At 51.7% G+C, this 12,181-nt stretch overlaps 1 pseudogene; it reads left to right on the top strand.

The window, feature by feature from the left end:
- Window positions 1-3,595: 3,595 nt before the first annotated feature.
- Window positions 3,596-12,181, top strand: part of LOC146859449 (endogenous retrovirus group PABLB member 1 Env polyprotein-like) — a 40,887-nt pseudogene continuing 32,301 nt past the window's right edge.

Below are 12,181 nucleotides of genomic sequence, written 5' to 3'. Positions count from 1 at the left end.
CCTAATGATGTGGGCCTTTTGGAAATACCGCCATATGTTGTAACATTGAAAGCCAATGTTAAATTGCCACGCATTCCCCAATATAAGATCTCTAGTGAAGGTGAAAAAGCGTTGCTAGCGATCATTTATGATTTGATTGGAAAAGATGTGATTGAAGAGACCAGAGGCAACGTTTGCAATAGTCCTGTTCTGCCTGTTTTGAAACGTACTGACCCTTCTCAGCCACCTGTTTACAGGTTCGTGACTGATCTTAGAGAGGTCAATAAAATAGTTGTGCCACAGTTTCCAGTCGTTCCTGATATTACTGCCCTATTGACTATGATTCCAGCCTCCGCCGCCTGGTTCTCGGTGATTGACTTAAAGAATGCTTTCTTCAGCATCCCGATTGCCGAGGAGAGCAGAGATATTTTTGGTTTCAGCCTAGGAGGTGGAAGCTTTCGCTTCAAACGCGCTCCTCAGGGCTACTGTGAAAGTCCATCAATATACAGCCAAGCTTTAAAAACTCAGCTCGATGCGATTGTTTTACCTGATGGTGCTACCCTTATTCAGTATGTTGACGATTTACTAATCGCCGCAGATACTGAAGACGTTTGTAAAGAAGCAACATTGTCGTTGTTGCGTCATTTGTCTAATCTACATCACAAAGTGTCGCTTTCAAAACTGCAATATTGTCGACAAGAAGTGACCTACTTAGGTCATCTCTTATCGAAGGAGGGAAGGAAACTGACCCCAGAAAGAATTCAGGCAATAGCAAAATTGAGTGTGCCTAGGACACAGAGAGAAGTACGTGCTTTCTTGGGCATTACATCCTACTGTAGACAATGGATACCTGGGTTTTCTTTGCTGGCCAAACCTTTGATAGCATTAACATGTAAAGAATAAGATACACCGAATCCCGTCCCATGGTCTGAAGATTGTCAGAAAAGTTTTTCCGAATTGCGTGAAGCATTATGTTCGGCTCCTGTGCTGGGTACTCCTGACTACAGCAAGCCTTTTACACTGTATGTGCACGAGAGGGAAGGTTGTGCAGTGTCGGTGTGGACACAGTCTTTTGGAGACAAGCAGCGTCCATGCGCGTATTTTTCATAAGTTTTGGATCCGGTAGCTAAAGCATTGCCGAGTTGCTTGAGAGCCACAGCGGCAGCAGCTGTTTCTATTCGACAGTCTGCTGGGTTAGTAATGAATAACACGTTGTTTGTGATGGTTCCACATGCAGTGGACACGTTGTTAAACAGAACCAAGACACAGCACTTAACTAGTGCTCGATTGTCAGGTTACGAGTTGACACTGCTAGCGAGTCATGTTCACATACAAAGGTGCAATACGTTGAATCCAGCCACGTTATTGCCGATTTCAGTGGAGACAGATGATGTTGAGCAGCATGATTGTCTTTTTAGAACTGAAGAAGAAACAAAAGGGAGAGTAGATCTTAAAGATACTCCTCTTGTGAAGTGTGATGGTACATTATGGGTGGATGGTTCATGTTTCAAGCTTTCGAATGGTGATACGACTGCAGCATATGCTGTCACGACTTTGCATACGATTGTTGAAACTGCACGTATACCACATAATTCAGCCCAAGCAGCAGAGTTAATTGCACTTACAAGAGCGTGTGTGCTATCAAAAGGAATGAAAGTGACCATATATACCGACAGTCAGTATGCTTTCGGTGTGGCCCATAGTTTTGGGCGATTATGGAAGGAACGTGGGTTCCTGACTTCCCATGGAGTTAAAATACAAAATGGTCAGTTGGTGAATGAGCTCCTTGAGTCACTGACATTGCCGCTACAAGTTGTGATTGTGAAATGCAGTGCACACAAGAAGGTTACTGATGATGTTGGTCGTGGTAATGCATTTGCGGATGAAATCGCAAAAGAAACAGCAAAGAATGTGAAGAATCGGATGTATGTTGCAGGCCCTGCAAGATGGGTTGGTGATGTTGGAATGTGTGAAGACACGATAGAAAGTGTGAAGTCTCTTCAAGCCGAAGCTTCAGAGAAAGAATTAAGTATGTGGAGAGAAAGTACGGGTAAACTGGATGAAAATGGTTGTTGGATTGACTTGTCAGAACATCGGCGATGGTTGTTACCCGATGCGTACGTGCTTGCAGTGGTGACAATGGCCCATGGGATGGCCCATATCAGCGTGAAAGGGATTTGTAAGTTGTTGGCTCCAGTATGGCAAAATGCTGGAATTCCTAAATGTGCAGAGAATGTGGTCAAAAACTGCATGGTGTGTCTAAAATACAATCCTGGTAGGGGAACCCCAACTCCAGCTGGTCATTTTGCGCCTCCAACGTATCCGTTTGAGGTTTTGCAGCTAGATTTCATCCACATGGAAAGATGCAACAATTTGAAATATGTATTCGTTGTTGTTTGTGCCTTTTCAAGGTGGATAGAAGCATACCCTTTAAAAGACAACACTGCTCTGTCCACAGCTAAAGCCCTTGTCAAAGAATTTTTCCCTAGATTTGGAATGCCGAGAATGGTCTGGAGTGACAATGGGAGTGAATTTGTGGGTCGAGTGATGAAAACAGTATGTGATGGACTGGGTATCCGGCAAAAATTCCACGCTGCAAATCATCCCCAATCAGCTGGATTAGTAGAGTGCTATAATGGCACATTAAAATTGAAGTTGGCCAAGATTCAAGCAAGCTCTGGTCTTAAATGGCCTGACGCTCTGCCTTTAGCACTCCTGTCAACAAGAATGACTGCGCATTCACGAGTGGGACTTAGTCCCTATGAAATCGTGTTTGGCCGCCCGGCCAATATATGGGGAGTGCCAAGGCCTACAAAATTCAGCGAGATCGAACATCCAGTACTGCTTGATTATTTGTATGAATTGACGGCTAAATTGCGTGTTTTACACCAACAGGTGCATGATACTCTGCCTCAGGTCTCTGAAACTCCAGGACATCCTATCAATCCTGGATCATGGGTGCTGGTCAAAAACTTTCAACGGACAAAGAATGATGAGCCCCGTTGGACCGGCCCCCATCTCGTCCTTCTCTCAACGAGATCAGCTGTTGCAGTGAAAGGGAAAAAGAACTGGGTCCACGGCGTCCATTGCAAGAGGGTCCCTTTGCCTCTGCCATATGACCGGTGGGTCCAGGAGGGGATTGCTGATTCTGAGACTGAAACCGTGCCTCGTTTTCTGCCGTTTAGCGATGCACGAGTGAAAGGAACAAGCTCTGAGCAGGAAAGCGATGACATTTTGCAAGAGGCTGTGCCACCGTCAATTCGATTGGACACTACAGAGCCTGAACTCTTGTTTCAAGACCAGACAGTACCTGGGAGAAATCGCTACAATTTGAGGCCAAGGACTATGGACAAATAAAATTCTTTTCCTTTCCCTTGCTATTTTTGATAATTTTGGGAAGTGCAGCTCTCTCTTTCATCTGAGAAACTTGCTTATTTTTGCTTTTTTTCGAACCGCCATCCGGGTTCAGCTGCAGGGTCTTGGTTGCCCAAGTCTTTGGAGTGCAACTGAAGACGTTAGGTCAGCAGTTCTGGTCGGTCCAAGGAGTTGCCCTGGACTGACAGAAGCATTTCCTTAGCATAGAACACCCTACCACCGCGAGCAGCACTCAGAGAGGATGGAGTTTTTCGAGAATGAGAGACCTGCTAAACCAATGGACTGCAAAGACAGAACATGTATAATGATGACAAGAAAACGATTTTTGATGTTATGTATTTCCATGTTACTGAGTGTGATGACGATCTTCATAGGATATGTCTTATTCTCTTTCCAAGTAACATTCGCACCAACTGCACAGCCCATACCTCCTCCTACTGTTTCCTCGCATTCCCTTCATCCCCTGCCTGAACACGAGTCCGCTAGAAGATTGGAATTTGTCAATAATTAGTTCATTCAGCTCCTACACCAACACCAACTAGTAGTAAACACAACTAACTGTTGGGTGTGTGGCCTTATGCCCCATACTACTGATAAAGGTATCCCGTACCTACTCCTACCTTTCAGCCATAATGGTTCTGTGTGGGCATATAGAACAATGTTCATGTATGCTCATGAAGCCAACCCCCTACGTTCTGTGAAAGATAATCCCAAGAATAGTGCTCTAGTTAAGGGGATCGTGGATATGATTAGGGAAGAGATTTCCTATGAAACCATCCCAAGAGATGAGACACTAGCATATATTGGCTGGAATATGACAGGATATGAAGTTACTCTGAGTGAGAACCAGCGAGCAAAGAAATCCTCACCGATCTGGATTGTACCCCATCAGGGTCACCTATGTTTGCAAGGTTATGGCAAGAATCCCAGAGCTCAGTTAGGGAAAAGTATCTGCGCTGAAACTTACGTTTTTGCATCTCAGACTTCCCCTTCGTTCTTAGCAGCCAAGGGTACCTATTTCATCTGCCATGATAGAGCCTATACATGGTTGCCCCCGGACTTTTCGGGCACATGTTTTGTTTCGTTCCTGCTGCCTCCCACCTACACGACCACGGCAGATTACCATAAGACAAGGATGGTTAGAGGCGTCATCAGTCAAGATGACACTGCAGGACAAGAATTTGGAGATTTCGTAAAGGGTTCTCTGCCGTTTTGGGGTCCAATGGTTAACAGCAGGAACATAAGGCAATTGACAAGAGTGGTTGAATCTACGGTAGTTGAAACAGCCGGTGCCCTTGGTAATTTGACTGCTGAGCTCCAGTCGGATCGTCTTATAACTCTTCAGAACAGGGTCGCGTTAGACGTCATACTTGCAGACCGGGGTGGGGTATGTAGAGTGATCCAATCTAGCTGCTGTGTTTTTATTCCAGATAACGCTCCAACAGTTTTCCAGGCCATTTCCAAACTGCATAGAATCTCCGGATCTATTCACGTAGACAATGGGGAATGGTCATTGGCGGGGTGGTTCTGGGAACTGATATCCGCCTGGGGTAGGAAGATCCTGATAGTCATTGGAATGATCTTAGCCATTCTTTTCCTGCTCTGTCTATGTGTACAGTGTGCTCCTGTAATTTGTGGCATCTGCGCTACATCATGTATAAGGAAACCTGTAACACGAGACGAGCTAAGCAATAGGATGATGCTACAGCAACATCTCCGCGACTTTATGGACATAGACATGGATTCAGACTAGCGGGAGTATAGGTTATTGCCTATGTAAGGGCAAAAGGAGGGTCTGTGGTACTGTAAATTTCGGAACCACGTATCTGGCATGATTCTAACATGAGGATTTCTTTATCAACAGACCGAGAATGTTTAGGATACTATGCACAAGCATTTGCGTCACATTTGAGTGACGAGATCGCCTGAAATCAGAGTTTCTGTCCTAATACCTCGAGCTCCATTTTAGGACGACAGCCATTTTGTGATTGCCCTCTCATAGGCAACAGGACTACGGCCAAGCATGGGTCTGAAGGACACACACACCTTCGCTGACTCCTCGGTGACGTGGGTGAACTGACTCCGCTGCCTAAGGCCAAACCTGTTCGGTCAGTTCCCTTCCCGCGGCCGAATGAGATTAGTATCAGGGCCCAGCATATCACGAAACCTTTCATCACACACGAACCATGCCTAATCGTCTACACACCTGCCCCCGTTTCCCTCTTTATGACCCGTTTTACGAGGAGGAGGTGCCCGTTTTTATTGGGTGTCCGTCGATATCTGATGAAGGCGCTAAGCTTTGCCGGGTAATTGATTAAGGGCTGAACGAACTGAAATATGCACTTGCCATTATGACTCTGTCTTTTCCTTTGTAATGAATGCATGTGAATGATCATACCGTAAAACGAGGAATGTTTGCCTAAAGCATAATATTTGGTATATAAGGAGAAGGCTGGTTTTCGTAAGTGAGCAGTCTCCTGAGAATATACACGTGTTGTACTTCTAGGATACCTGTTACTGGCTGCAGCCAATAAATACGATCTTTGACTTCACCAAGAAGACTCTGTGTTTCTGTAGTCTGAAACAGGAAGAACTCGAAGTCTTCGGGTGTGTTCCCTGGCACCGCTGGGTTCCGAAAAACCCAGTACTTCAACCTGTCCAGTCCCACCACCGACTATGACGCTGACGGGTCCGAGGCTGAGCTCCCAGAGGGGCAGAGGCTGCACCCAGAGCTGAAAGCAGCACTCCATCTCTCGCCGCCCCCTCCATTCCCATCACCGGCCTCCCACTTGCTCGGGTCCCTTCCGTCCGTGCTAAGCGACAACATGTCTCCTTCGTGCCAGGCACTGCACCCCCTGCCCCTGTCTCCCCTGCTGCCGTCAATGCTGAGTCTGTGGACATTCTGCGGCAGTTGCAGGTTGGTCAGACATCGCAGCTTAAAGTCCTCCATGGCCACACCAGACTGCTGACACAGATGGTGTCGTACATGGAGGGCATGTCAGCAGCGATGTCTGACCAACGGATGTTGCTGAGGTCCATAGACTCGTCACTGACTGCAGCAGTGGGTCTCTTGCAGCGCTCCGTCCCCCCCTACCCCTGCACCATCCACACTTCCCACTCCCATGCCTGTCCCAAGCACACCCAGACGTCCCCATGCACGCACCCCACCAGACACAGGCAGCACACCACCAGGGAAGGCCAAGCACACACCTCCTGTCACGCACACACAGGGGGAAGTAGGCACAGCCACTGGGTCGGGTGGCAAACAGCAGCCACGCAGCCACAGTGGGAGTCCGCAGTCCTCACGACCCACTTCCTCCAAAACCACTCCCCTTAGCTCTCCTGCCCAACAGTCGGATAACGAGTCCTTCATGGCCAGTGTGTCCCTCAGCCCCAGTGTGGCACCACCCCGCAAGCGGTGGAGGCAGTACCCGGGCAGGGTAGTTGAGTCCCCCCCCTGTCCACACCCTCGCCCAGAAGCGCTGCAACCCATCCCTCCGACCCCCCCCCTCCTTGGGGCCTGTGGTTCCTTCGGGTGCAGGGGAGACGCTGGAAGACCTTGCAACCGTGTGCAGCGCCCTGCTAACCACCACCTTTGGCGCTGCCCCACCCCCTGTGGTGGAGTCGTCTGTCCCTGCACCCACAACACCTACCCTTGCCCCTCCTGTCCCTGCGGTGCCTGGTCCTTCCCCCCCACATGATGCCCCCCCTTCTGTGGATGATATGGAACAGTGAACTGTGCAGGCAAGCTAGGGGAGACGCGCCCCAAAGTGTCCCCCACCAGGACTTCGCACATGGCCTGGCCTATGGGCCCTGTATATAGTGGACATTTCTTTTGCAATAATTTTTTATGCTGAATAAAGCATTTTGTTTTTCATTTGCACACTAATGCTTTTCTGGTCTTGCTGTTGGTGGTGCTGCTCCATGATTTGGGGTGGTGATAATGTGTTAGGTGTCTGGGAAATGTTGTAGTGTGCTGCTCATGGGGTGGGTGACATTGTCCCAAGGTGTGTTCCTTCCCCTGTGGACCCTGACATCTTCCCTGCAGGGTGTTTCCCAATTGTTGTGCTGAGCTATGTCTACATTTCCTGGGTGTGTGACGGATCCCTTCAACTTTGGCCATGCATGCTCAGTAATGTCTCCACCTGCATCATTTGTGGCATCCTTGGTGGTCACTGTACTTGTGTATGGAGTATATTGACATGACTTCATGTGGACATGTTCCCTTTTCCGCACTATGCATGTGTGTACTCCCAGCCTCGCACACATGTGTTACATGTTCTGCAGGGTCTTTGGGCACCTGACTGGCAATTGTGGGCATTGTATCTGTGGGTACTCCACCCTTTTCCTTCCATGGGAGGCAACAACTTGTTGGCTGCCCCAGCACCTGTACATTCCTATCAGTCCTGGAATGTGTGTGACAGTGTGTGTTCCCTTTGGGTCTCTTAGTTTAGTAGGGTGGCACATGAATATACAGTCTTGTTGCATGCTCTCAGTGTGTGTATTGTGCTGCCAGCGCCAGGGGTGGGTATGCATGTGTCATTTGTCATCACACCCACATGTGGTTTGTCATGCAGTGGGGGATGGACATCCACCCTCATGGGAGTAGGACACTGCTGTCAGTGATGTGTTGGCATGCCACTCTCAATATAGTCACACTTTGTGTATGCCTTCATACACCCATGGAGTTTTGCTAATTGTAGGATGGTGTTCACACCGCCATGTCTCTGTCCACTGCTGAGAGTACTCTGCACCCACCCCTCCTATGTCTGGGCACTGCTGGGAATGATAGGCACCCACCCCCATGTCTCTGTCCACTGCTGGGAGTGATAGGCACCCACCCCTCATATGTCTGGGCACTGCTGGGAGTGATAGGCACCCACCCCTCATATGTCTGGGCACCGCTGGGAGGACTCTGCACCCACCCCTCCTATGTCTGGGCACTGCTGGGAGTGATAGGCACCCACCCCTCCTATGTCTGGGCACTGCTGAGAGGACTCTGCACCCACCCCTCCTATGTTCGGGCACTGCTGGGAGTGATAGGCACCCACCCCTCATATGTCTGGGCACTGCTGGGAGTGATAGGCACCCACCCCTCATATGTCTGGGCACTGCTGGGAGGACTCTGCACCCACCCCTCCTATGTCTGGGCACTGCTGGGAGGACTCTGCACCCACCCCTCCTATGTATGGGCACTGCTGGGAGTGTTAGGCACCCACCCCTCCTATGTCTGGGCACTGCTGGGAGGACTCTGCACCCACCCCTCCTATGTCTAGGGCACTGCTGGGAGGACTCTGCACCCACCCCTCCTATGTCTGGGCACTGCTGGGAGGACTCTGCACCCACCCCTCCTATGTCTGGGCACTGCTGGGAGTGATAGGCACCCACCCCTCCTATGTCTGGGCACTGCTGGGAGGACTCTGCACCCACCCCTCCTATGTCTGGGCACTGCCGGGAGTGATAGGCACCCACCCCTCCTATGTCTGGGCACTGCTGGGAGGACTCTGCACCCACCCCTCCTATGTCTGGGCACTGCTGGGAGGACTCTGCACCCACCCCTCCTATGTCTGGGCACTGCTGGGAGTGATAGGCACCCACCCCTCCTATGTCTGGGCACTGCTGGGAGGACTCTGCACCCACCCCTTCTATGTCTGGGCACTGCTGGGAGTGATAGGCACCCACCCCTCATATCTCTGGGCACTGCTGGGAGTGATAGGCACCCACCCCTCATATGTCTGGGCACTGCTGGGAGGACTCTGCACCCACCCCTCCTATGTCTGGGCACTGCTGGGAGTGATAGGCACCCACCCCTCATATGTCTGGGCACTGCTGGGAGTGATAGGCACCCACCCCTCATATGTCTGGGCACTGCTGGGAGTGATAGGCACCCACCCCTCATATGTCTGGGCACTGCTGGGAGGACTCTGCACCCACCCCTCCTATGTCTGGGCACTGCTGGGAGTGATAGGCACCCACCCCTCATATGTCTGGGCACTGCTGGGAGTGATAGGCACCCACCCCTCATATGTCTGGGCACTGCTGGGAGTACTCTGCACCCACCCCTCCTATGTCTGGGCACTGCTGGGAGTGATAGGCACCCACCCCTCCTATGTCTGGGCACTGCTGGGAGGACTCTGCACCCACCCCTTCTATGTCTGGGCACTGCTGGGAGTGATAGGCACCCACCCCTCATATCTCTGGGCACTGCTGGGAGTGATAGGCACCCACCCCCCATATGTCTGGGCACTGCTGGGAGGACTCTGCACCCACCCCTCCTATGTCTGGGCACTGCTGGGAGTGATAGGCACCCACCCCTCATATGTCTGGGCACTGCTGGGAGTGATAGGCACCCACCCCTCATATGTCTGGGCACTGCTGGGAGTGATAGGCACCCACCCCTCCTATGTCTGGGCACTGCTGGGAGGACTCTGCACCCACCCCTCCTATGTATGGGCACTGCTGGGAGTGATAGGCACCCACTCCTCCTATGTCTGGGCACTGCTGGGAGGACTCTGCGCCCACCCCTCCTATGTCTGGGCACTGCTGGGAGGACTCTGCACCCACCCCTCCTAAGTCTGGGAACTGCTGGGAGTGATAGGCACCCACCCCTCCTATGTCTGGGCACTGCTGGGAGGACTCTGCACCCACCCCTCCTATGTCTGGGCACTGCTGGGAGGACTCTGCACCCACCCCTCCTATGTCTGGGCACTGCCGGGAGTGATAGGCACCCACCCCTCCTATGTCTGGGCACTGCTGGGAGGACTCTGCACCCACCCCTCCTATGTCTGGGCACTGCTGGGAGGACTCTGCACCCACCCCTTCTATGTCTGGGCACTGCTGGGAGTGATAGGCACCCACCCCTCCTATGATTGGGCACTGCTGGGAGGACTCTGCACCCACCCCTCATATGTCTGGGCACTGCTGGGAGTGATAGGCACCCACCCCTCATATGTCTGGGCACTGCTGGGAGTGATAGGCACCCACCCCTCATATGTCTGGGCACTGCTGGGAGGACTCTGCACCCACCCCTCCTATGTCTGGGCACTACTGGGAGGACTCTGCACCCACCCCTCCTATGTCTGGGCACTGCTGGGAGTGATAGGCACCCACCCCTCATATGTCTGGGCACTGCTGGGGCTGATGGCCACACACCCCTATGTGTCTGTCCACTGGCGTGGTATTACCGGTACCCATGTCCTTAAGGCCTGGGTATGGGCCGTACCCCTACGGCACCCCAACAATGGCGGTACGGCCCGTACCCACCTCCTAAAGGCATGGGTACGGCCCATACCCCTACGGCACCCCTCCAATGGCGGTACGGCCCGTACCCACGTCCCAAAGGCATGGGTACGGCCCGTACCCCCATTGTTGGGGTGCCGTAGGGGTACGGCCCGTACCCACGCCTTAAGAGCGTGGGTACGGGTCGTACCACGCCCACCCCTACGTCACCCCAACAATGGCGGTACGGCCCGTACCCACGTCCCAAAGGCATGGGTACGGCCCGTACCCCCATTGTTGGGGTGCCGTAGGGGTACAGCCCGTACCCATGCCTTTAGGACGTGTGTACGGGTCGTACCACGCCCACCCCTACGTCACCCCAACAATGGCGGTACGGCCCGTACCCACGTCCCAAAGGAATGTGTATGACCCGTACCCACGCTCTTAAGGCGTGGGTACGGGCGTACCACAATTGTTGTGTTGAAGGTTCGCGTCCATGTCGACTTCCGTAGTGGGGGACGCAGGCCTTGGTGGACACGCCCCCACCCCCCGAAGTGACCAGGCCCTGGGGGTCAGGTATGTACAGGGCATGTATGATTTTTGACTTGGGTGGGGGTTATGTTTCCTGCCCCTGCTTTCCCTTTGCCCCTGGGTGTTGTTCTGACCTTCTGCGGCGTCTGCGTCGGTTCCTGTACACCAGGTCGACTGCTATGAGGGCCAGGATGACACGTAGGTTGGGGTCCATGGCTGTCCGTCGCATACAGGTGCTCCTTCTGCGCGTCATCCTGATTTCCCGGCAGTTTTTGGCTGCCGTAAAATATAATCCGTGCGGAGTGACGTGGGCACGGATCGTACTTGCTGGTTCGTGAATCGCTGCCTGACTCCGTCCGGACGTCACGTCCGCAGTGTCCCGGATCAGAATTGTGGGTATGTTTTTGTCGGTCGGTGGTTTTTACGATTCGTACGAAAATGGTGTTTCCGTACGAATCGTACTTGCATGTTTGTAAGGTTTTTTTCCAGGGTACGAGTCGGACGGAGAAAACGCTCCGTCCGTCGGTTTGCACCCGGGTTTTAACGGATCGGAATCGACACCAGAATGTTAAAACCAACTTCACTAAAAGATGTATTTTATCATTGTGAGTTCAGGCATACTAAACTCGAATTCCTACCATGTTCCCTGGGTCAGTTAGGATTATAGGATGTTATAATCAAACTGCCCATTCTGGCCAATGGGGAACAGGTAGCCTTGCAATAGTGAAAAATAAAAATGGCTGTAATTCACTATTAGGACATGCCACACACACCAGGGAATGTCCTACCTAATACTTACAATGCACCCTGCCCTTGGGCATACCATAGGGGTGTCTGATATGAAGAAAAGGGAAGGTTTAGGGACTGGCAAGTGCGTGCACTTGCCAAGTCGACATGGCAGTCAGAGACTGCAGACAGGCTCTGCAATGGCAGGCCTGAGACACACTTTACACAGTTTGAAGTGTGCAAGATATTTTGGGTAAAATAACCAGGTGAGAGCCACACAAGTCAGCCCATCCTGTATTTCCCTGGGTGTTTAGTTTTCAAATATGTACATGTTTGTTAGTTTTCCCTAGGT

Source organism: Triturus cristatus, chromosome 3_2 (assembly GCF_964204655.1).
Source record: "Triturus cristatus chromosome 3_2, aTriCri1.1, whole genome shotgun sequence".
Lineage (NCBI taxonomy): Eukaryota > Metazoa > Chordata > Amphibia > Caudata > Salamandridae > Triturus > Triturus cristatus.
The sequence above is the reverse complement of the archived record's forward strand: the minus strand, read 5'-3'. Positions and strand labels throughout refer to the sequence as shown.